Source organism: Bufo bufo, chromosome 8 (genome assembly GCF_905171765.1).
Source record: "Bufo bufo chromosome 8, aBufBuf1.1, whole genome shotgun sequence".
NCBI lineage: Eukaryota > Metazoa > Chordata > Amphibia > Anura > Bufonidae > Bufo > Bufo bufo.
The window spans coordinates 31,803,455-31,826,961 of record NC_053396.1 but is presented as its reverse complement, the minus strand read 5'-3'; the positions used below and the strand labels follow the sequence as shown (position 1 = coordinate 31,826,961).

Sequence of the window (23,507 nt, the reverse complement as noted above, 5' to 3'; positions counted from 1 at the left end):
ATAGGTATTGGTATGATAGATGCCTAAAATTAGGCAGGAATGAGCGTAAAAAAAAATAAAAAAAATAAATTGCATGTTTAACTGTCACCTGTTTTACATGTGGGGCGCACGTCCGCAGTTAGCGCCGGACATGCAAGGTGTCGGTAAATGTGTATCAGTGGTCTGTGTATGAGGGCACAAGCAGATTTGGTCAAGGCATCTGTAATTGAGTTCTGATGTTCTTGTATGTAAGTGTGTTTAATCTATAAACATTATTTTATGGGCAAGCATGTGTCAGCTGTTCCGTGCTATGTTTATAGGTGCACTATGTCTATCAATTGGCGTTGCATCAGGGTTTATGTTCAACCATGTTATGTCTTTCTTAGGCCAATACGAGGTGGTGCTGTGGTGACCATCGTTGTAGAAAAAAAAAAAAACTGCCATTGGAGTCTCTCGCGCATGGCTCCGCCATTGGAGTCTCTCGCGCATGGCTCCGCCATTGGAGTCTCTCGCGCATGGCTTCTCAGTTTAAATTTTACACACAAATCCGCCATTTGAGGCCGGCTGCGCGGTCCCACAACAAGTAGGTTCCATGTCTTTTCTGCCTTCAGACCCGCTCGCATGGCTCGGTCATCTGTGGCTCGCAATACAATTTTCTCGTGGTGGCTAGCACGCGTGGCTTGTGCCATTAGAGTCTCACTCACGTTATTGTTTTCTGACTTTTATTTTCTAGGTTGTTGGGTCTTCATTGTTTTCTTTATAAGCAGTCATCCCAAGCCTGCCTTGGCGGGCATCATCTTCTTCCAGGCATGCTTACTTCATCTACAAACTTGGGCTGAGGGTGTTGGTGTCCGGCCTAAGTCCTGGGTATCGGTCCGTCTTCCAGTTGGAGGTACAGTAATAAGGCGCAGTTTACGAAGTCTCTCATGACTACAGACACGACAAGTCCTATCACGACTACAGGCGCAGCATACATAGTTTATCACGACCTTAAGCTTATTTTCTGTCACAACTGCAGGTATTATGTGTACGTTCCGTCCTCATTACAGGTACCATTAGCTCGTTAATCGAAATAGCCATGTATTCCTGTGTATGGTTCCCCAGGCCTGGTGAGTTTACACATTTCACTTAACCTACTATTACAGTAAAACGGCATACGCCATGTGCTAACTTTTGGGTCCTTAATAAAAAAATAAAATAAATGGAGCCTGGGGAATAAGTAGAGGTGAAGTATTTTGCCACCAGTAACAGTCGGTGCCCGATCAGGGACCTTGGTGGATGGTTGGAGTTCATTTAGGCCCTTCCAACACATTCACCATTGTTTGTTTCAGTCTGCAGCTCTCAGGATTCAGACCTTCTCGTTATATGGTCATATGTTAGTCAACATAAGAGTAAATCGTTTCTGGTTACCGCCACTCTTTCAATCGCATCAGCATTAACCATCTCCAAGAACGATGTGCCGGTGCACATGACAAAGAGGTAAGGTAGATGGAAGTCACTGTGATATATACGGTATATTCCACACCTTCATCGTGAAAGGTCTTTTCTGTTCAATATCGTAACGGTATGCATATATTTACTCTAAAGTAAGGTCTGCTCTTTTTGGCCCCTTTAGGCTGCCCTACCACAGCAGTTATGGCATAACTCTACTGCTTGTTGTAGATGGGTTAGGTTCACCTTGCTGATAGCCGATCCGACCACAAGTATAAGCAAGATATTGCTGCATTTGTGGGAGGGGAGGCTGATCACAAGGCTATTCATATGTACCTGTGGGCCCAGGCTGGCTGATTACTAGGCTATTTATAGGCACCTGTGGGCCCAGGGTGACGACGATTCAGCTGATTTCACCCACCCACACCTTCTTAGTCACTTCACATTAGGGTGGCCCCCTTTAGGCTGCCCTACCACAGCAGTTATGGCATAACTCTACTGCTTGTTGTAGATAGGGTTAGATAGGTTAGGTTCACCTTGCTGATAGCCGATCCGACCACAAGTCCAAAGAGGCAGTATACTAGAAGGTGGCGTGGGAGGCCAAGGCGGTGGCCATGGAGGACTGGTGGATGGCATCTCAGGACCTGACAGAAAAGTTAAGGTATTAGGATTATGTTTCTTGTAATGTTCTTCTATTTGAAATGACTTAATAAAACATTTATTCATCCAGGAAGGGCAGCCAGAGCCCCGATGGTTAGCCCTGTTGTCGTACAGAGCTGGTTTAGAATCAGATCATGTGCAGTATTTCTCAATACATTCCCCAACAAAAAAAAAGGGTTCAATGAAATTGGCCCTATTGTGTGCTTTTGAGATGGTGAAATGTAGAATATGAGCCACACTGGGACATGGGAACATAAGACTGATGTAAATGGTGGTATCCTCTGTATCGGGCTGCAGAATATGTTGGCGCTATATAAACTAGGAGAAATCTATTATTGTGCACATACATTTTCCTGTCTGGCTAAGTGGGGTTGATGCAAATCTGAATAAAATATATATGCTGAAAAATGTGTATCCATATTCAGCCGCTGCACCGCAAATCCAAGTAAGATACAGTACGATGCATTGGATGTGGCTTTGAAAATGCCAACCACACAATGTGGGAAAAACAAGCATGCCACGGATTTTCAGCCTGCAATGCTTAGTGCCAAAATCTGCAGGGCAACTGGTCACAGTCCACAGCAAAATCTGCACATACCCTTGTGGTTTTTCTATGGAATCACCGTGGATTTGTGACAATATTCAAATTCCACAAACTGTGGCTTTACTTGTGGTTTTTCTGTTTCAGGAATGGGAAGAGAAGAGGAAACAGAATATTGAGAAGATGAATGAAGAGATGGAGAAGATTGCAGAATATGAAAGGAGCCAAAGGGTGAGGATCAATTTGGGGCCAAAATGGTAAAAACCCTTAGAACCATAAGGATATGTTATGCACTGATCTGATTCCGGAAACTACACGCCTTAATGAATATTTCAAAGTGTGTAGTGAGCACTTAAACCCATCAGGCGTTTCACAGAATTAATAAACGATTGGCTGGGAAAATTCAAAATTTAAAAATTTTCCAGAAAAAGTCGCTTTACACCCACATTTTTCACAAGGGGAAATAGGACAAAATGCACCCAACATTTTATTGACCATTAACCCCCGAATACACCAACACCCCATATGTGCTCAAAAAATGATGTATGGATCCATGGCAGGGTTCAAAAGGGAAGTAGCACCATAGGCCATTTGAAGGACAGATTTTGCAGGATTGGCTTTTGGGAGCTAGGTCGCATATAAAGACACCCTGAGGTACCCCTAGAGTGAAAACCCCCAAAAAGTGACCCCATTCTGAAAACTACACTCCTTAAGGAATATTTCCAGGACGTCCTCCATGACAGCACTACATGGAGGTTGTCTCCCCCGCCCACTATTGGGACAGGAAACAGAGGTTAAAAGCTTTCCCCCCCCCCCCCCCCCACCCACCATCACCAGTGTTTTTTCCTGTCCCAATAATGGACAGGGCAGAGAGTGGTCTCTTGTAGACCTGCATAAACTTTTTTTTTTTTATTTCGCCGGGCTAAAACCCCTATGCTGGGGTCCCTTAGCCTCCCAGCCCTCTCCAGTACCTGTGGGTCACGCGACTCGCGGCTGGAGGCGGGTATACCAGGGGCTGGGATACGGTAGCCGCAACCCCGCCGGGGCTCTGGGCTGCAGGACGCTCCTCCAGGAGGGATCGCGCAGGAACCGGAGCGCTTCTCTTCTCACTTCCGGGTTCGGCGCTGAACCGGAAGTGACGACTAAGCGCCGGCAGAGGAGTGCGCATGCGCGTGACCTCCGACGCCGGATCCAGTATGGCGGCGCCCTGCGGACGATCCCCAAGCGGCGAGGGACGCTGGAGGCCTAGCGAACGGCCTCGCGTCCATCCAGAATCTGTGGGAGGAGCATCCACGTCAGGAGGGGTAAGTGCCAGTGGCATTTAAAAGTCTGGTGGGCTAGGTGTCAGTCCCTCAGTCATGGACTCGTCCGGTGTGAGAGAGCAGTCCCCAGACCCTCCTGCCCAGGGACATGTGAGTAACCCAGCACTACATGTGGTGAAGCTGGCGTATGGGATAGTGATAGGCTCAGGGATTTATGGCCTGTTTTTCTATCATCATGTCTCCTAGGGAGAGAAAGATCCTACCCTAAAGGTGGACATCAAAAAGAAGCCCAGGAGATGCGCTATTTGCAATAAAAGGCTTCAGGAGTCATATACAAAGAAGCTTTGTACCGATTGTATTAACAAAATGATGAAAGAGGAACAGTCGTCCCTTTTAACGGACATTAGAGCCATCATTAAGGAAGAGGTCAAAGCGTCAGTTTCCTCCTTCATAACGCCTAAGGTGGCTGAACAGACCACCGGGATTAAAAGACCTAGGGAAATCTTGGAGTCAGACACAGAGGTCATAGAGGTGGAATATTCAGGGGAGGAGGAAGAAGAGGAGTCTTTACCTTCCTCATCCCATGAGGAGAGACGCAAGTACTGCTTCTCAACTGAGGATATGGATTCCCTCCTAACTGCAGTTAGACAGACTATGGATATCTCAAACGAACCACCTAAGAGATCCATTCAGGAGGAGATGTTTGCTGGCCTGATTACAAAACAGAGGAAGGTGTTCCCCTTAAATTCTAGCCTAAAACAAATGATCCTGGATGAATGGGAGGATGTAGAAAAAAGAGAATTTAAAAGCCGTTTATCCTTCGACAAAGAGGACACTAAAATTTGGGAATAAATCCCCAAAATCGACGCCCCGGTCGCAAGGGTAGCTAAAAAAACAGCGATCCCATTCGAAGACTCCTCCCAGCTGAAAGACCCCATGGACCGCAAAGCCGATGGTCTCCTGAGGAAATCTTGGGAAGCTTCTGCGGCCTTAATGTCTACTAACGTGGCAGCTACTTCAGTGGCTAGGTCCCTTTTATTGTGGTTATCTCAGCTGGAGAATCATTTGTCAATGGGAACTCCCAGGGAAGACATTTTGGAGACTATCCCGCTCCTAAAGATGGCGACAGCCTTTACAGCGGAGGCCTCAGCAGAGTCAGTCAGGTTCGCAGCTAAAGGCGGGGCCCTTCTGAACACCGCAAGAAGGGCTTTGTGGCTGAAGAACTGGTCTGGTGATCTCACCTCAAAGAATAAGCTATGTGCAATCCCCTTCTCAGGATCATACGTGTTCGGCCCTAGTCTGGACAAAATTCTGGAGAAGGCCTCAGACAAAAAGATAGGTTTTCCTAAGACTAAAACTAAGAAGACGCAGTTTTTTCGTAAAAAAATTCCAGCCAAAAAACCTAGCGTATAAGGATAAGGGGAAATCAGGGAGATGGTCCTATCCTAAAGGGGGTAGGGGCAGAGGATTTCTGCTTAATCCCAACACTTCCCAGGACAAACAATGACGCCAGACCAGTCGGGGGGAGATTAAGATCCTTTCTCCCAGCATGGAGCCAGGTAACTCAGAATCCTTGGGTGCTCCAAATTATTCAAGAAGGGTACAAGATAGAATTCATATCTATTCCGCAACACAAATTTGTGCTAACAGGGTACGAAGGAGGTACACAACAGGAAAATCTTTTAAAAGACGTCGCAAAACTAAAAAATCTAGGTGCAGTGACTCGCGTCCCTGCGGGTCAGGAAGGCAGGGGCTTCTATTCAAGGTTATTGCTGGTCAAGAAGCCGGATGGTTCTTTCAGAACTATAATCAACCTAAAACCTCTAAACGTCTTCATAAAGTACCGTCGTTTCAAGATGGAATCAATAAGATCAACAACACCCCTCATTTCTCAGGGAGCGGTAATGTGCACCTTAGACTTAAAAGATGCATATTACCATGTACCAATACATCCGGACCACCAAAAATTCCTAAGATTTGCAGTAAGGTAGGCAGACAGAGTAAACCACTATCCGTTTCAGTGCCTGCCCTTTGGGATATCAACAGCCCCCCGGGTGTTCACAAAATTGATAATAGAGATAGTGGCCTTCCTCAGACTGAAGGGAATAAAGATTGTACCTTATCTAGACGATCTCCTCCTAACCGCAGACTCTGCACCGGTTCTAGCGTCAAACACAGACAACAATATCCCTCTTACAAGATCTCGGCTGGATCATAAATTGGGAAAAATCGGACCTAGTACCAGAGACCAAGAAGATCTTCCTGGGAACACTACTAGATTCGAACCTACAGAGGTCTTTCCTTCCACCTCAAAAACAACAAAACCTCAGCAGACACTTTATAGATCCAAACGAGTGGACTTTGAACAGACAGGTGTTTCTAGAGTTGACAGCCTCATGGGGATATCCGGACATCGACCTCTTTGCTTCAAGGGAGAATACTCAAACAACCTCCTTCTTCTCCCGGAATCCTGCCGATCACCCCACGGCCGTAGACGCTCTATCTCAATCCTGGAACATGAAGCTGGCGTATGCGTTTCCTCCTTTCCCTCTGATTTCAGTAGCCCTAAAGAAGATCAGCAGGGAATCTGCCAAAGTGATCTTCATAGCTCCCTTTTGGCCAAAACAAGCCTGGTTCCTGGTCCTGTCCTCTCTGAGTCAAGAAGAACCGGTTCCCCTCCCTCTCAGGCCAGACCTGTTGCATCAGGGTCCAATATGGAATCCGGAAATAAACAGGCTGAAACTAACAGCGTGGCTTCTGAAAGGGACTTGTTAAGATTACAGGGGTTCTCAGAAGAAGTAATAGCCACTATTCAGAGAGGCCATAAACAGGTGACCTCGGCGATTTATAATAAAATCTGGAAAAAATTCTGCTCCTGGATGGCGCTGAGAGGGAAGAATCCTCTACTCCCGAGTGTGGGAGATATTCTTGATTTCCTCCAGGAAGGGTTTAACATGGGTCTCAGGCCCAGTACCCTTAAGGTCCAAACTGCAGCCTTAAGTTGGTTTCTAAACTACTCCCTGTCAAAAAACCGATGGGTAAGCAGGTTCTTAAAGGCAACCACACGGATTAGGCCAACACTAAGGTCCCAGGTCCCTCCTTGGGATCTGTCGCTAGTTCTTAATGCCTTAACAAAATCACCTTTTGAACCCCTACATAAGAGTAGCCTAAGAAACCTGACCTTAAAAATGATGTTCCTAGTGGCTATCACATCAGCCCGTAGACTAGGGGAGATCCAGGCCCTCACCATCCGTGAACAGTACCTTACAATCTGTGAAGACAGAGTCATATTAAGACTAGACCCGTCCTTTATACCGAAGGTAGCTTCTTCCTTTCATCGTAACCAGGAGATAGTACTACCAACTTTCTTCACAGACCCAAAGACCGAAAGGGAGAAGGAGTTCCATCTTCTAGACGTCAGACGTTCTCTCCTTTTCTACTTAGACGTTACCAGTACCTTAGAGTGGACTCAAATCTGTTTGTTCAATTTTCAGGCCGCAATGAAGGCAAGAAAGCTTCTAAAGCAACCTTACTTAGCTAGATGGATTAAGATAGTCATTAAAGAGGCCTATCAGAGCCAGGAGCTTCCCTGTCCCCAGGAGATTAGGGCTCATTCAACGAGAGCAGTCTCGGCTTCATGGGCCGAACATGCGAATGCTTCTATCGACCAGATATGTAGAGCAGCCACCTGGGCAAGCTCCCAAACCTTTTGTAAGCATTACAGGCTAAATGTGTCAGGGAATATTGACCAGTCTTTTGGAATTAAAGTTCTTCAGGCTGCGGTCCCTCCCTAGTTATTGGATTAATTTGGTATTCCTACTCCATGTAGTGCTGTCATGGAGGATGTCCTGGAAAGTAAGAATTAGTCTTACCGGTAATGATGTTTCCAGGAGTCCGACATGACAGCACTGGTAGTTCCCTCCCTAATGATTAGAGTAATCTTCCTTTTACTTTTTTGTACTATGTTACCCATTATTGTGTGATAATCTATAAAACACTGGTGATGGTGGGTGGGGGGGGGAGCGTTTAACCTCTGTTTCCTGTCCCAATAGTGGGCGGGGGAGACAACCTCCATGTAGTGCTGTCATGTCGGACTCCTGGAAACATCATTACCGGTAAGACTAATTCTTACTTTCAAGATGTGTAGTGAGAACTTTGTCCTAAACAGTGTTTCATGGAATTGGCTGTGAAAATGAAAAATGAAAATGTTTTCCAGAAAAATTAACTTTAGGCCCAAATTTTTCACTTTCACAAGGGGGAACTGGAGAAAATAAACCCACTAATTTATTTCCAATTTTCTCCTGAATACGGCAATACCCCATTGGTGCTTGTATACTGCTAAATGGGTGTACCACAGGGGTCAGAAGGAAAGGAACCCCAAATGGATTCTGGAAGGCAGATTTCACCAGAATTGACAAGGTGCCATCTTGCAATTCAATACACCCTGAGGTACCCCTAGAGTGGAAACCCCCAAAAAGTGACCCCATTATAAAAACTACACCCCTCAAGGAATATTTTAAGGTGTGCAGTGAGCACCTTGACCAATCATGCGTCTCAAAGAAATAGGAAACGCTTGGCTGTGAAAATGAAAAATTACAATTCTTTCCAGAAAAAGTTGCTTTACACCCACATTTTTCACTTTTACATGGGGTAACAGGACAAAATGCACCCCACATTTTGTTCCCCATTTCCCTTCGAATACGCCGACACCCCATATATGCTAAAAAAAATTATGTATGGGAGGGCTCTAGAGTCAAACAGCTAAATATGGATTTTGCTGACCTGAATTGGCAGACATGTATTTTAGGTGCCATGACTCATTAAATAAATTCCTGAAGTCCTCAGAAATGAAATCCCAAGGAGGGACCCCATTTCGAAAAGAGCACCCCTGTACGAACATTTTAAGTGGTGGATAGGGAACTTTTCAGCAAACAGGTGTCTCACAGACAGCAGAAATACTAGAGAAGGATTTCAAAGCACACATTTGTAAAAATGAAATTACTAGCAGACCCCAATTTTTCACTTTCACAAGGGGTTAAAGGAGAAAATGCACCACAGTATATGTTCCCCACTTTCTCCCCTTTTTGCAAACACGCCATATGTGCATGTAGCCTGCTGTATTGACGCACAGCAAATCTCTAGATGCAAAGTGCAAAAACTGTTTTTTGCCGGCCTTAATAAACAGACATGGATTTCAGCTGCCATGTCTCATTTAATACATTTCCTGAGGTCCTCAGAAATGAAAAACCCCAAAGAGGGACACTATTTCGGAAAGAGCACCCCCATACGAAGATTTTAAGTGGAAAGGGCACGGTTGTTCCACAGAAAAAAATATGTAGTGGTTGTTGGAAAGTGGATATGCAAGCGAGGTGGACTAAATCAGAGATATAAAGTAGAAATATTACAGGGAACATAAAGGATGAAATTAAATTAATACTCCATGGATGTGTGGTAGATTCTGAAACACTCCTGCGCACAGGCCAGGTTTTTCAGGGCAGGTTTCACAGTGGAAAATTGTCTTTCCTTATCCCCCTTTTGGAACACACCCTGCATCTTTTTTGGAGTCTGGGGGACTTGACCTGGAAAATGTTGCCCTGGTACAACACGGGCACCATACATTCTTGAAGTACTGGGACCCTCTCCAGCCTGGGTTTGAAAAATTAGGGCCTTGATTTCCACCTCTTGGAACTGAAGGAAAGAGTTCCTCTGTGGCCTGCAGAATGAAATGGCACATACGCATTGCACATTGCCATCTGTACAATATGTACGGCCAGCTTTTTGTACCACACTTTTGTTTTCGTGTGGCACTGTAGGGCTTCATAAGTTGATCTGCAAGATTCACCCATCCCATGTACACTGGATGTGTACAAGAGTCCCTATTGCTGTTTAGAGGGAGGATTAGATTCCGCCAGTACCTGCCTAGCAAACGGGCAAGGTATGGCATAAAAATATACAAACTTTTGTTAGAGTAGCTCCGGGTACACCCACAAATTCTGTGTTTATGAAGGGTGAGATTCCAGGATAGAACCCCCAGAATGCCCCTCATCCTACGCCAGCTCCACTGCCCCCCACGTACAGGGGCAGTGGAGCTGGCATTAGTGTGAATGTTGGTCACTACAAGGACGTCCATCTTGTCCTTGTACTTAACCACCAGTATGTTATCATGGAGAAGAGCCCTACTTTCACCCATTCTCAGTGGTTGCCCTACCAGGGATCTAGGGAGGCCTCTCTGAGTTTCTGATCACTCTGGCAGTTAGGGACCAGAATAGGGGTATGCCGGTATAATAGTTATCCACAGAGAGGTGGTAACCCTTATCCAGCAGTGGGTGCAGTAACTCCCACACAATCTTCCCACTAACTCCTAGGATGGGGGGTATTCTGGGGGTTCTATCATGGAATCTCTCCCTTCATAAACACAGAATTTGTGGGTGTACCCGGAGCTACTCTAACAAAGTTTGTATATTTTTATGCCATACCTTGCCCGTTTGCTAGGCAGGTACTGGCGGAATCTAATCCCCCCTTTGAACAGCAATAGGGACTCTTGTACATACATTTTTATCGGGGTTGTACACCTCAGCAAACTTGGTGCTGAAGTGGTCAATGACAGGCCTAACTTTGAACAGACGGTCAAATGTTGGGTCGTTTTGGGGAGGGCACTGTGAATTGTCATTGTAAGCAACTCCAACATTAAACAAATTGCAGCCAATAATGTGTGATAATGCAACAAACACCAATTCGAGAGCACACACATTCAAAGTATCAAATTCTATCATATACCATAACTACATTATAAAAACAATAAAACCCATAAGGGACGGATTACACCCTCAAGAGGAAGCGACGGCGAAGCGTACGTCGGGGTGGTGTGTCTCCTGATTGCTGGTTGTATCCCCGCAGTTGTGTCCATTCTTGTGTATGCTATTAGGCTGCTCAAGAGTAATAGTGTGTTGGGGACTTGTTAGCATTCCCGGCTGGGGGTGCAGGCACTTGTCTCGACTACACAGCTAGGCATTGTGCCCTCGGTGTTCGAGTGTTATTTATGGATGCTGGGTGGGTGTAGGATTCGGGCAGTGTTTGTTGCTTAACCATGATGGTTATAATTTGATGTTATTGCCTTTGTGTCCTTACCAGTTCAGTATAATCGGGGGACACACATTGTTTTCATATTCTCTCCTGCATAATCTGTCCCTTATGGGTTTTATTGTTTTTATAATGTGGTATATGATAGAATTTGATACTTTGAATATGTGTGCTCTCGAATTGGTGTTTGTTGAATTGTCATTGTAGTGTAGGAATTTCTAAATTGAATCAAATCGATTCCGGGTCATGGTCTGATTGTAAATTGGAGTCTGGTAGAAAATGTCAGAACTCCAATATTGCCTAAGGCCTGATGCACACGGCCATTGTTTGGGTCCGCATCCGAGCCGCCGTTTCCGCGGCTCGGATGCAGACCCATTCACTTCAAGGGGGCCGCAAAAGATGCGGACAGCACTCCGTGTGCTGTCCACATTCGTTGCTCCGTTCCGCGCCCCACTAAAAAAATCTAACATGTCCTATTCTTGTCCGCGCTTTGCGTAAAAGAATAGGCATTTATATTGTCGTCCGCCCGTTCCGTTCCGCATATTGCGGAAGGCACACGGACGGCTTCCGTTTTTTGGGGATCTGCGGTTTGCGGACCGCAAAAAACGGCACGGTCGTGTGCATGAGGCCTTATGGTTGTTTTTTTTTGCAATACCCATATGCAGCACGAGTCCCCAAAATGTCATCATCTCTACTGCACTTACTGGGGTCCAAACTAGGGGTCTAGCATATGGCGAAGTAGGGTTCTGGGAAATAAATTGCTGGGTATAAAAATTAGTTTGAGTCACCATGAAATTTATAAAATCTTCTGAGAAAGATTTAGAAAAAATCAATTTCTGTGAAGCCCGTGCAGTCAATTTGGATTCCAGAGTTTCACACAAACTCTGGAATTTGGGGCTGATAATCGTCAGGAAGTGGGGTCCATAAGGGTTCACTCTGGGGGGCTGCCTCCTCTGCTACGCTGGGGCGCCTTCTAGAGGGTCCCTCATCAGTGGATGATGATGATGAGGGGGTAGAGGAATAGAGGAAAGTGGCATCCTCTTCTCCCTCACTGGCAGACTCCGTATCGGAGGCAAGCATGGTGTATGCCTCTTCAACTAAGTATACATGTTGGGATGGAGGGGCCATTTTTATTTTATTGGGGTGTGATGTGTGAAACGTGTAAACCTATATTTAGTGTGGGGTGTGCATGATTTGTTTTCACACATGAAGGGGTTTGTAATAAATTTGAAATAAAATTTAGAAGAAAATTTGTAAAAAAAAATTCTTTATCACAAAAAAGTATTTTCTGCAAAAAAAAAGGCTTCTCTGCAAAAGTCTTTTCTGTAAAAAAAAAAAACTTACAGCGCAAACTGAGCAGACACAATCAGTAATGGACACTACTGATCGGTGCTCAGTGGTTGCAAAATGAACGTACGCAGATGGTGCGTTTCTGCAAAATTTTAAACTGATACTGACTGAAATATATATATATATATATATATATATATACACATACACCCATAGCGCCGAGGGTAGCAGAAAATTCCGGCCCACTGCGCATGCGCGAAGAAGACCGACCGAAGGTAGCAGAAAATTCCGGCTTCGCGCATGCGCAGTGAGCCAGAATGTTCTGCTACCTTCGGCTCTTTTTTAGCGACCCGAAGGCCGCGGAACATTCCGGCCCACTGCGCATGCGCGAAAAAGGGCGGTTTGACGCGGGCGCAGTAGCGCCGAGTCAGTTAATAAAGGGTTAGCAAATTTTTAGAGGTCAGTATGCGCAAGCGCGAGTAACAGGCTCGCTTGCTGCACTGAAGGTTAAAATAACGGGCCACGGCGCATGCGCGCCTAGTGTAGTTTAAATCTTATTGGCCCTGGGGAAGTTTAAATCTTATTGGCCAGTGTGCAATCTTAAATTAACCGCCAGTTGCTGGATCTAGCTAGTCTCATTGACTATTTCTGTGACTAGCAGTCATCTTTTGCTAGAGATCGTCTCATCAGTAAGTAAGAAGGCTTACCAGGAGGACACAAAGTAAGGATAATTTATTTTTGTACCAACTTTTCCAATCTCTACCCTCATTTCTCCCCCTCCCCCCCCTGGGCTGCACTATACACCCCATTGTTTCTGAAAATACCAGAGCTGTCTCCCCCTCAAGTCTGCGATGTATAATGGAGTCATGTCTACACCATATATTGGAGTCATGTCCACGCTGTATGGGCGGTGCTGTCTGTGCCGTACATGGGCGGTGGATTTCTGTGCATTATATTTAGGAACTGTACGCAGTATCTCAATGGGTTTTCAATGGTCAGGTACAGTTTTTCATAGATTACCCTGTCTGATATTTTAGATTGATGAGCATTTGATAACATTGTTTAATGTACCATGTAGACATTGCCTATCATATTTTAGTACACCAAATATGGTATTATACTAATAAACAATGCAGTTTAAAAAAAAAAAAAATTTATTCTGATTATTATAATATTTATATATTTTTTTATGGACTCCATCGAGCTGAGACAACTATTTTACTTATTTTATCCTTGTGTCCTTATTGTACACTAACAGGCTTCGCATTTGATTCAGTCACTTGCCAGAGCAGTGTCTTGTCTTATCAGAATCCCCTGTGGTGAGTAGTACCAATATCGGTGTGTGAATTTAATAAGACTTAATAATTTTGTCCCTATATTGCCTATCATGACCATCGTGCCCGTTACTGTGGTCCTGGTGGGCACAGCAAGCTGTAACTTGCCTTCCCTTCATCTCCCATGTCCAAATCTCCTGAATCCCACGGCCATCTGAGCGTTGCCACGGATTAAAATGGCACGCAGTCCACGATTATTAGACAGCAGCAGGAGGGAGTTGCTGGGCCCCCCAGCACAGGCCATGCCCCCGGACCACAATGTAATAATATATCCTCCCCCCCCCCCCCCCCCTTCCAGGTCATGTAACAAGTATAAAACATTATGTAACAAGTATAAAAAAAATTATACTTTTTAAAAAATTCTTAATTTTGAACGTTTAAGCATAAAATGTACCTTAATTACTAACAATGTTATGAAATATTGGTCTAACCATACTTTCTTTACACTGCACGGTGTGTGATTTAAAATTTATCAGTGTGAAATGGATAGTTTTAGGTAGTGGTTATTGTTATTCATGTTAGGGTAGTTTTTATTCCTTTTAAACAGTTGTAAAATAAAAAATGTGTTCTATTTTTTATATTTATGGAGCGAAAATACAACGAAATCTTCAGATTCCTCTGTTTCGGAGAATACCCATCCGGGTATAGCAAGACACAGAGGCAGACCTTCAGACAGACCACAGCTAAAATCACTTTAAAGGGTGAATATCATACAAACCGGATTCCAAAAAAGTTGGGACACTATGCAATGATGTGGAGGTGCCAACTTCTAATATTTTATTCAGAATAGAACATAAATCACGGAACAAAAGTTTAAACTGAGAAAATGTACCATTTTAAGGGAAAAATATGTTGAATCAGAATTTCATGGTGTCAACAAATCCCCAAAAAGTTGGGACAAGGCCATTTTCACCACTGTGTGGCATCTCCCCTTCTTACAACACTCAACAGACGTCTGGGGACCGAGGAGACCAGTTTCTCAAGTTTAGAAATAGGAAAGCTCTCCCATTATTGTCTAATACAGGCCTCTAACTGTTCAATCGTCTTGGGCCTTCTTTGTTGCACCTTCCTCTTTATGATGCGCCAAATGTTCTCTATAGGTGAAAGATCTGGACTGCAGACTGGCCATTTCAGTACCCGGATCCTTCTCCTACGCAGCCATGATGTTGTGATTGATGCAGAATGTGGTCTGGCATTATCTTGTTGAAAAATGCAGGGTCTTCCCTGAAAGAGATGACGTCTGGATGGGAGCATATGTAGTTCTAGAACCTGAATATATTTTTCTGCATTGATGGTGCCTTTCCAAGACATGCAAGCTGCCCATGCCACACGCACTCATGCAACCCCATATCATCAGAGATGCAGGCTTCTGAACTGAGCGTTGATAACAACTTGGGTTGTCCTTGTCCTCTTTGGTCCGGATGACATGGCATCCCAGATTTCCAAAAAGAACTTCGAATCGTGACTCGCCTGACCACAGAACAGTCTTCTATTTTGCCACACTCCATTTTAAATGATCCCTGGCCCAGTGAAAACGCCTGAGCTTGTGGATCTTGCTTAGAAATGGCTTCTTCTTTGCACTGTAGAGTTTCAGCTGGCAACGGTGGATGGCACGGTGGATTGTGTTCACTGACAATGGTTTCTGGAAGTATTCCTGAGCCCATTCTGTGATTTCCTTTACAGTAGCATTCCTGTTTGTGGTGCAGTGTCGTTTAAGGGCCCGGAGATCACGGACATCCAGTATGGTTTTACGGCCTTGACCCTTACGCACAGAGATTGTTCCAGATTCTCTGAATCTTCGGATAATGATAGATGCAAAGTCTTTGCAATTTTTCGCTGGGTAACACCTTTCTGATATTGCTCCACTATCTTTCTGCGCAACATTGTGGGAATTGGTGATCCTCTACCCATCTTGGCTTCTGAGAGACACTGCCACTCTGAGAAGCTTTTATACCCAATCATGTTGCCAATTGACCTAATTAGTGTTTATTGGTCTTCCAGCTCTTCGTTATGCTCAAATTTACTTTTTCCAGCCTCTTATTGCTACTTGTCCCAACTTTTTGGGGATTTGTTGACACCGTGAAATTTTGAATCAACGTATTTTTCCTTTAAAATGATACATTTACTCGGATTAAACGTTTGATCTGTCATCTACGTTCTATTACAAATAAAATATTGACATTTGCCATCTCCACATCATCGCATTCAGTTTTTATTCACAATTTGTTTAGTGTCCCAACTTTTTTGGAATCCGGTTTGTAAATACAGCTAATCTTGTTAGTTTGTACAGATAGGTTTGTAATGAATGTATCCCTTAATTTTCCATTTATATTAAAGATGGGGAGCTCTACTATGGAAATAAAATATTTATTAAAAATGAGTAAGAAGCATGGAGGATCTTCGTCCAATTTCATGCATCGCCAATTGGCATTTGGAGGACATTCTGGAATCCACAGAACGCAATCGGCCATATCATCGAGATTCTTCTGGCATGGAATGTCCAAAGATATAGCGAAATGGGTACACACTAATTATCTATTAGTATTCATTCATTGTTTAATAATTTTTTTTTATTAATTTGTATCTTCTAAATAGGTATCTGCTGTCTGGGAGCTTGTAGGGATTGACTTAACCGGTCCATTTCCCAAGACAGTGGATGGTTTTCAATACATATTGACGGCCACCGATTATTTCTCCAAGTGGGTGGAGGCTTTTCCACTGCGAACAAAGAGTGCAGCTTAGGTGGGACGCCCATATTTGCTCCATGGTCTATCGACATGGCTGTCCAAAGCGGATTCTATCAGACCAGGGTAGAGAGTTTGTAAATCAAGTATGTGTATTTTCCATTTACTATTGTTTCTAATATATATTTTGTAATATGTTAGTTTATTGCAATTATATATTTAAAATTTTTGGGGGATTTCAGCTCAACGACCACATGTGTACCCTTCTTGGAATAGACAGAAGTGTGACGGCGGCATATCATCCACAGACCAACGGCCTGGATGAAAAGACTAATCATAACATCAAAAGGCAAGTTTATTTCAATTTTTGTTGTTGTTTCTGCTTTTAGTACTTTGATCCACAGGGTTTGTAATACAAACCTCCAGACACTATAGAGTTAAAGAAACACTTTACGTTCCACTGCCCTTTTGCTTAACATTAACTAGTTATTTTAACTCACATTTTCCCCATTAAAGTTGGCTCTTTGCAGGTGGACCTGTACATGCACCGTCTCCTTGACTGAGATGATCCACTCTATTAATATTGAAAGCATTGGGCGGCAACAGGAAATGCGATTGAAAACGCAGCACTGCACAAATCAGCATCTCCTCCGGTGGATTTTGCAGTGCACATGTTTCTATTGTCTGCTGCGAACTGTCAATTCTAATTACTTATAATAGCCTTTTCAATAAGTTTATCTTGTTTATTTTATTCAACGTAGAGCTCTAATGAAATTGGTGAATGAGAAGCAAAACAACTGGGACGTGTATTTGGACGCCACATTATTTTCCATAAGATCGAAGGTCCGAACCACCACCAAATATTCACCATTTCTTTTGATGTATGGGAGAGAAGCAGTTTTCCCCGCAGAGGTTCCTGTAGAACTGCCGGTGATTTGTTTGTTTTACCTACTACAGTTTAATATTAGCCTATAGAATATATATTTTTTTTTTTTGGTTTTATGTACAGATCTAAATAGTTTGCTTTATTCAACCTAAGTGGCACATAACTAAAATAATCTTTCAATTTTATAATGTTATCAATTATCTGATCAACTTTGAGTTTAGCTGTCTGCAAATATAAGAAAAATGATTTTCATAAATATATATATTTTTTTATTTTTTTTTACCATAGCTTTCAAACATAATTCTTCCAGAGGGGAATACTTATGCTTCCTTTGTAAACGAGAAGGAATCCTCAATGCAGAAGATAAGGGAAACTACAAAGGAAAACATAGAAAAATCGCAGGAAAAACCGAAGATGAAGTATTCGCTTTATGTGCATAATTTTTTTTAATTTTTTTAAATACTTCTGATAAGGCAAACTCATCCTGTATTGGCTTTGGGTACCAAATGTACATTACATACCTGGAGTTATATATATATATATATATATATATATATATATATATATATATATATTTTTTTTTTTTTTTTTTTTTTTTTTTTATTTTAAGTTCAAATGCTGTGGGAAGAAGAGGATGACGGCCATGTGGAAGCAGTTGTGGGACCATACAAGCTGTATGTGTCATCGTTTCGTACACTGCACGGCAATAACTGGCTGGTTGATGAGGTAATGATCTACATTGGTGATAATTGAAAGGTAAAATATAAAAAAAAAAATATATTTAGATATTTAAATTTTTATTTTTTGGTTTCAATGCAGGTGATTGACGCATACATTCATCATCTGGTTGTGAATCATCAGGCAAGTGTGAATTACATTCATAATTTTGTAATGTTCATTGTGTTGTTATTTAGCATTCTAACTAAGAATCTATTGAAATAGGAACCAGTTCGTCAGTTTGATGCTGTCCTGTCATCTGTGTTGTTTTATGGTGACATACAAAAGCTTGGAAAGGTTAGTGACATGTTACAATTCCAGTTACATACATACATACACACACACACATTAAGCAATATATTGCTGCATTTGTGGGAGGGGAGGCTGATTACACGCACCTGTGGGCCCAGGCTGATGCAGATTCAGCTGATTTCACTACCTCTGGGTCAGCTCTAGGATACGGCAGCATGGTGTGGAGGCTCCTTACGGCTGGGTGACGGCAGAATGTCTCAGGAGGGCGCTGGTATTCATGGTAGGATCGGAGTTGTTTGCACGGGACCCACGCTGCGGTCCGCGACATGTAGCGCTCTGGGATGAAGCAGAGTTTGGGCGCTAATGGTCGAACCATGGTTGTTTGTATTGTTTGTCTGGCTATTCAGAGGCCTGGTGGGGCCATTGCATACAGTTATTGGGGTAGCATGTGCTTAGAGTGGGCATGGTTGTATGTTTTCTGATACCTGGTTTACATGCGGGGTGCGTGTCTGCAGTTGGCTCAAGCTACGCGTGCTGGGTTTAAGTGATGGTAAAAGTGGATCAATGGTCGATTTTAAATAAGGGAAAAGAAGGGGGGGGGGGGGAAACAACAACTCCTGCAGCATCATGTGGAGGTTGTTTGCGCCTGGGCAATGGCAGAAGGTGCCAGGCGAGTGCTGGAAATTCACGGTAGGATCGGACTTGGTTACACGGGCGAAGGGTTGGGCGCTAAGGGTCAAATGATCGTGGTTAGGATTGTTACCTTCAAAGCTACGTCCGTGTGTCCTGCATTTACATTTTGTCCTATACATCATTCACTACTAGAGCTGCGTTCATACGTCCGCTGTTGCATTACATTAATACTCTGCTCACTTTCAGATTGAATTCATACGGCTGCTTTATACCAGGCTCCTCATGCTCATACTCAGAGCTGTGCCCATACCATGTTTTTAGGCACCACTCACATCCAGAGCTACATTCACCCACTTGTTCTTACATCATGTGTTATACTCTGCTTCCACTTAAAGCTGCATTTCTTTTCATTACTACATAATGGTTACTCAGTATTCTTACTAGGGCTATCAGCACACCGCTCTGATAATGCTCTTCCGATAAACATAGCTGCTTACGTTTCTTTCCTCGGTAGTTTGTTACATTCCTTAGGCCTACCTTTTTCTGTTTACTTGGGGAGAAAAATAAATAAATAAAAATTTGGTGGTGTTCTTTAGTCCTGGTTCGCATTCACTCAGACTGGTCTCCCGCCCCAGTTAACCAAATAGCTCCCTAGCGGTCAGTGGGCCAATAGGAGTAAGTTCCTACTATGTTTTCACAGTTGTTCATTCGTTTGTCACGACAAGGGTCTTTTCTTAGCGAACTGCTCTTGGTTTTTCTCCCATCTGTTTCAATTTCACAGTTCGCGGTTGGTTTAATGTTCGTTCATGCAAGTGGTTCGGATCACTGTCTGTCTGGCACACATTTTAATTATCGTCACTGTAAGGTCATCCAGGTCAGTCTCTTTGCTTCGGGGGGCCTAATGGCTTCGGGGGCACGATGACCGTTCTTCATGTTGTTCGTTAGGGGTACAATATGGTTGTAGGCTGGTTAGCATCCTAGGTTGATTGTCGGAGAGGGTCATGGTTATGCAAGTCCCCAAGTCATACTGGTGCTGCATAAGTGGTTTATAAAAAAATAAATCTGCCGTTAGAGTCGCTCACGCGTGGCTCTGCCGTTAGAGTCGCTCACGCGTGGCTCTGCCGTTAGAGTCGCTCACGCGTGGCTCTGCCGTTAGAGTCGCTCACGCGTGGCTCTGCCGTTAGAGTCGCTCACGCGTGGCTCTGCCGTTAGAGTCGCTCACGCGTGGCTCTGCCGTTAGAGTCGCTCACGCGTGGCTCTGCCGTTAGAGTCGCTCACGCGTGGCTCTGCCGTTAGAGTCGCTCACGCGTGGCTCTGCCGTTAGAGTCGCTCACGCGTGGCTCTGCCGTTAGAGTCGCTCACGCGTGGCTCTGCCGTTAGAGTCGCTCACGCGTGGCTCTGCCGTTAGAGTCGCTCACGCGTGGCTCTGCCGTTAGAGTCGCTCACGCGTGGCTCTGCCGTTAGAGTCGCTCACGCGTGGCTCTGCCGTTAGAGTCGCTCACGCGTGGCTCTGCCGTTAGAGTCGCTCACGCGTGGCTCTGCCGTTAGAGTCGCTCACGCGTGGCTCTGCCGTTAGAGTCGCTCACGCGTGGCTCTGCCGTTAGAGTCGCTCACGCGTGGCTCTGCCGTTAGAGTCGCTCACGCGTGGCTCTGCCGTTAGAGTCGCTCACGCGTGGCTCTGCCGTTAGAGTCGCTCACGCGTGGCTCTGCCGTTAGAGTCGCTCACGCGTGGCTCTGCCGTTAGAGTCGCTCACGCGTGGCTCTGCCGTTAGAGTCGCTCACGCGTGGCTCTGCCGTTAGAGTCGCTCACGCGTGGCTCTGCCGTTAGAGTCGCTCACGCGTGGCTCTGCCGTTAGAGTCGCTCACGCGTGGCTCTGCCGTTAGAGTCGCTCACGCGTGGCTCTGCCGTTATTTTCTTTTGAATATTGAAAACCTATAAACTTCGTAGATATGGTGTAATATTGCGACAAAGGTAATTTCTGCCAAGTGCGAATTTTATCTTTCACCTTATTAATCATAGGAACAATATTTAAAGCGTTATATCTGGCAAAATCTGCACTAATTCTAATTCCCAAATTTCTCACACTGGATGAACCACCAGGCGGGGAACAGACCAGGGGGAGTAATTCTGATTTATCCCAGTTTACTCTGTATCCTGCTACCAAACCATATTCATCCAAGATATTCATCACTAAAGGTAACGCCTTCTACCCTTGGTTTAAAAAGACGAGGATATCATCCGCATAGAGACTAATGTTGTCGTCCAACCCCTTCCCGCCAAAGCCCATATTATTGGCCTGTCTAATTTTACATGCAAGGGGTTCTAAAGATTGAGCAAAAAGTAAAGGTGAGAGGGGGCAGCCCTGCCTAGTCCCCCGTTGTAGGGAGAACCGTTCAGAGTCTACCCCGTTTATTTTAACACTAGACATTGGGTTACAATAGAGAAGACGAACCCATTTAATAAAGTATTCACCTAGATTCATTTTCTCCATCGTTCTCCACAGAAAAGGCCACTCCACCCTGTCAAAGGCCTTTCGGCATCTAGAGACCGGATGAAGCGGTCATCTCCCCCCCCCCCCCCCCCCCACCAATATAAATATTAGAAGAGCTCTCCAAATATTAGACTGAATACTATGTTTAGGGATGAATCAGAGTATGGATAACCCTCCTTAACCTATTGGCGAGGAGTTTCACTAATATCTTATAATCGGTGTTGAGTAATGAAATTGGGCGATAGGACCCAATTTCCATTTTATCTTTCTCCTTTTTCAGAATTAGGGATATAGACGCCTCCGTTAAGGAGGGAGGGAGGTAAACTGTCTTCCCAGGACTTATTAAAAATTTGCAAAAGAAGAGGTAGAATAATTTGTCCGTGATAGTTATATAATTCAAAGGGTAAACCGTCTCTGCCTGGTGCAGAGTTCCCTTTTATACTATCAACCGTTTCAGCTAACTCACTGAGGGTTATTGGAGTATTTAACAAAGAACATTCATGATCAGATAACTGAGGGAGTTCAATGTTATCTAAAATAACATTTCTCCCGCATAAAACAAGATCTCAGACAGTCAGTGAAAAAAAAAAGTTATGGCTGCTAAAATGCAGAGAGGCAAAAATGAAAAAAAATGATGCTGGTCATTAAGAGGTTAAAGGTGACTGGTTTCTGTAGCAGTCTAAAATCTGCTAGTTATCACTGGAAACAATCAACAAGCTGGTGGTCTGATACACCCCTAACAGCTTAGCTGAGCTACCATAGTAGTCCTTCTATACTGTGACTAGTGTAAGGACGACATTCCTAGAATACAAGTCACCAGAGCAAAGTCTGTGGTGACTCTGAGATTTTGTTTTTTGTTTTTAAATCTTTATCTTTATTAGTTTTTTTTTATACAAAAGGGTAGCAAGCATAAAACAAAAAGAGTAATACCCTCCAGGGTAGTATATACATTGACCCCATTTTGAGTGCACAAATACAATAAAATCAATACACAATAGTAATATTACCATATTTCTTATTATATTACATATCACAATACATATGTGTATACCCCCCACCCCCCTTTATTGTCTCGAGGGGTTCTGGACACAACACCGGTCACCGACCTATTAGATCCACAGGGACCATATTTTTTCCCATTTCTCTATTTGCTGTGGGCTCTGAGAGGCGAACCTCTCATAGTTCTTGACTCTACCGACCAGGGAGGACCACTCCGAGAGACTAGGGTATCGCTCTGAGCCCCAAACTCTAACTATGATAAATCTAGCTAGTAGTAATACTTTCGACCATAGAAGATCCTCACATGTACGGGAATTAATAGAAGGCTGAACAACTCAGAGTATTGCAGCCTCTACATTAAATATTGGTCTAAGCGTAGTTTTATGTTCAAGTGCCTCGAATACCTTGCCCCAGAAAAACGGGGATCACCGGGCATGCCCAAATCATATGTAAGAAGTCTGCTGAGTCAGTTTTACATTTTCAGCAATTATAATTATAATTAGGGTTTTCATAAATCCTACGCAACATAGTTGAATAGTAATATGGGCGATGGAGTATATTAAATTGTACTAGCCTATGGTTGTTCGATAACAAAGATTTCTTAATATTTATGGTGACTCTGAGTTAACAAAGGATGCTGGGTGATTTCTGCTCTGAAGCCTGCATACTTGTAAATGCTGCTCTGCACTAAAGTACCTTAATGATTTATAACCAACAACCCATCACCGTTGCATAAATTACAGGGTTCTCACAGGTGAAATTTTTCATCCATATCCTTTAGTACAGCTGAAGGTTGATCTTTCTTGCAGGATGGAGTAAGGGAGAAAAATCCAATCCAATTCCTTGATGATCCCAGAAGGACAGGTCCCATATTAGAAGTCAATAGAAAGGAGGGAAGCCGCAGGCACAACAGAAATTGGGGTGGCCCTGATTTTGAGAAGGTTAAAACTGGTATGGACCGGGAAAAGGAGAGTCACGTAAGTGTCCTTGTGTCTGAAATGTGCGTTAATTACCGCTGAGCCTCCGCTGCCCCACATACTTATTATTGGCCTATAACATAAAGGGACAGAGACCTGGAGGGAAAAATCGGATGGACATGACCATGTCCATGACCGGCAAAGAGCGTGCAGAGTATGTACGGTGGAAGCAAGAACGAGACCAGATTTATCAGGAGAGACTGGCACGGCACAGAAAGCCCACCAGACAGTGGAGGCGAGAGTGGGATCTTGAGAAAACCGATTCTATGTATGTAACCAGAATGAGTGAT

At 43.9% G+C, this 23,507-nt stretch overlaps 1 protein-coding gene and 1 long non-coding RNA gene across 3 annotated transcripts in view; one reads left to right on the top strand and one right to left on the bottom strand.

The window, feature by feature from the left end:
• GOLGA1 (golgin A1) overlaps positions 1 to 23,507 on the bottom strand; it is a 799,579-nt gene that overhangs the window by 489,391 nt on the left and 286,681 nt on the right. The window lies entirely within an intron of this gene.
• Positions 2,001 to 23,076, top strand: LOC120977895. The gene is made up of 3 exons (XR_005773997.1): positions 2,001 to 2,071; positions 2,759 to 2,842; positions 23,050 to 23,076. It is a non-coding gene; the product is annotated as an uncharacterized LOC120977895 (long non-coding RNA).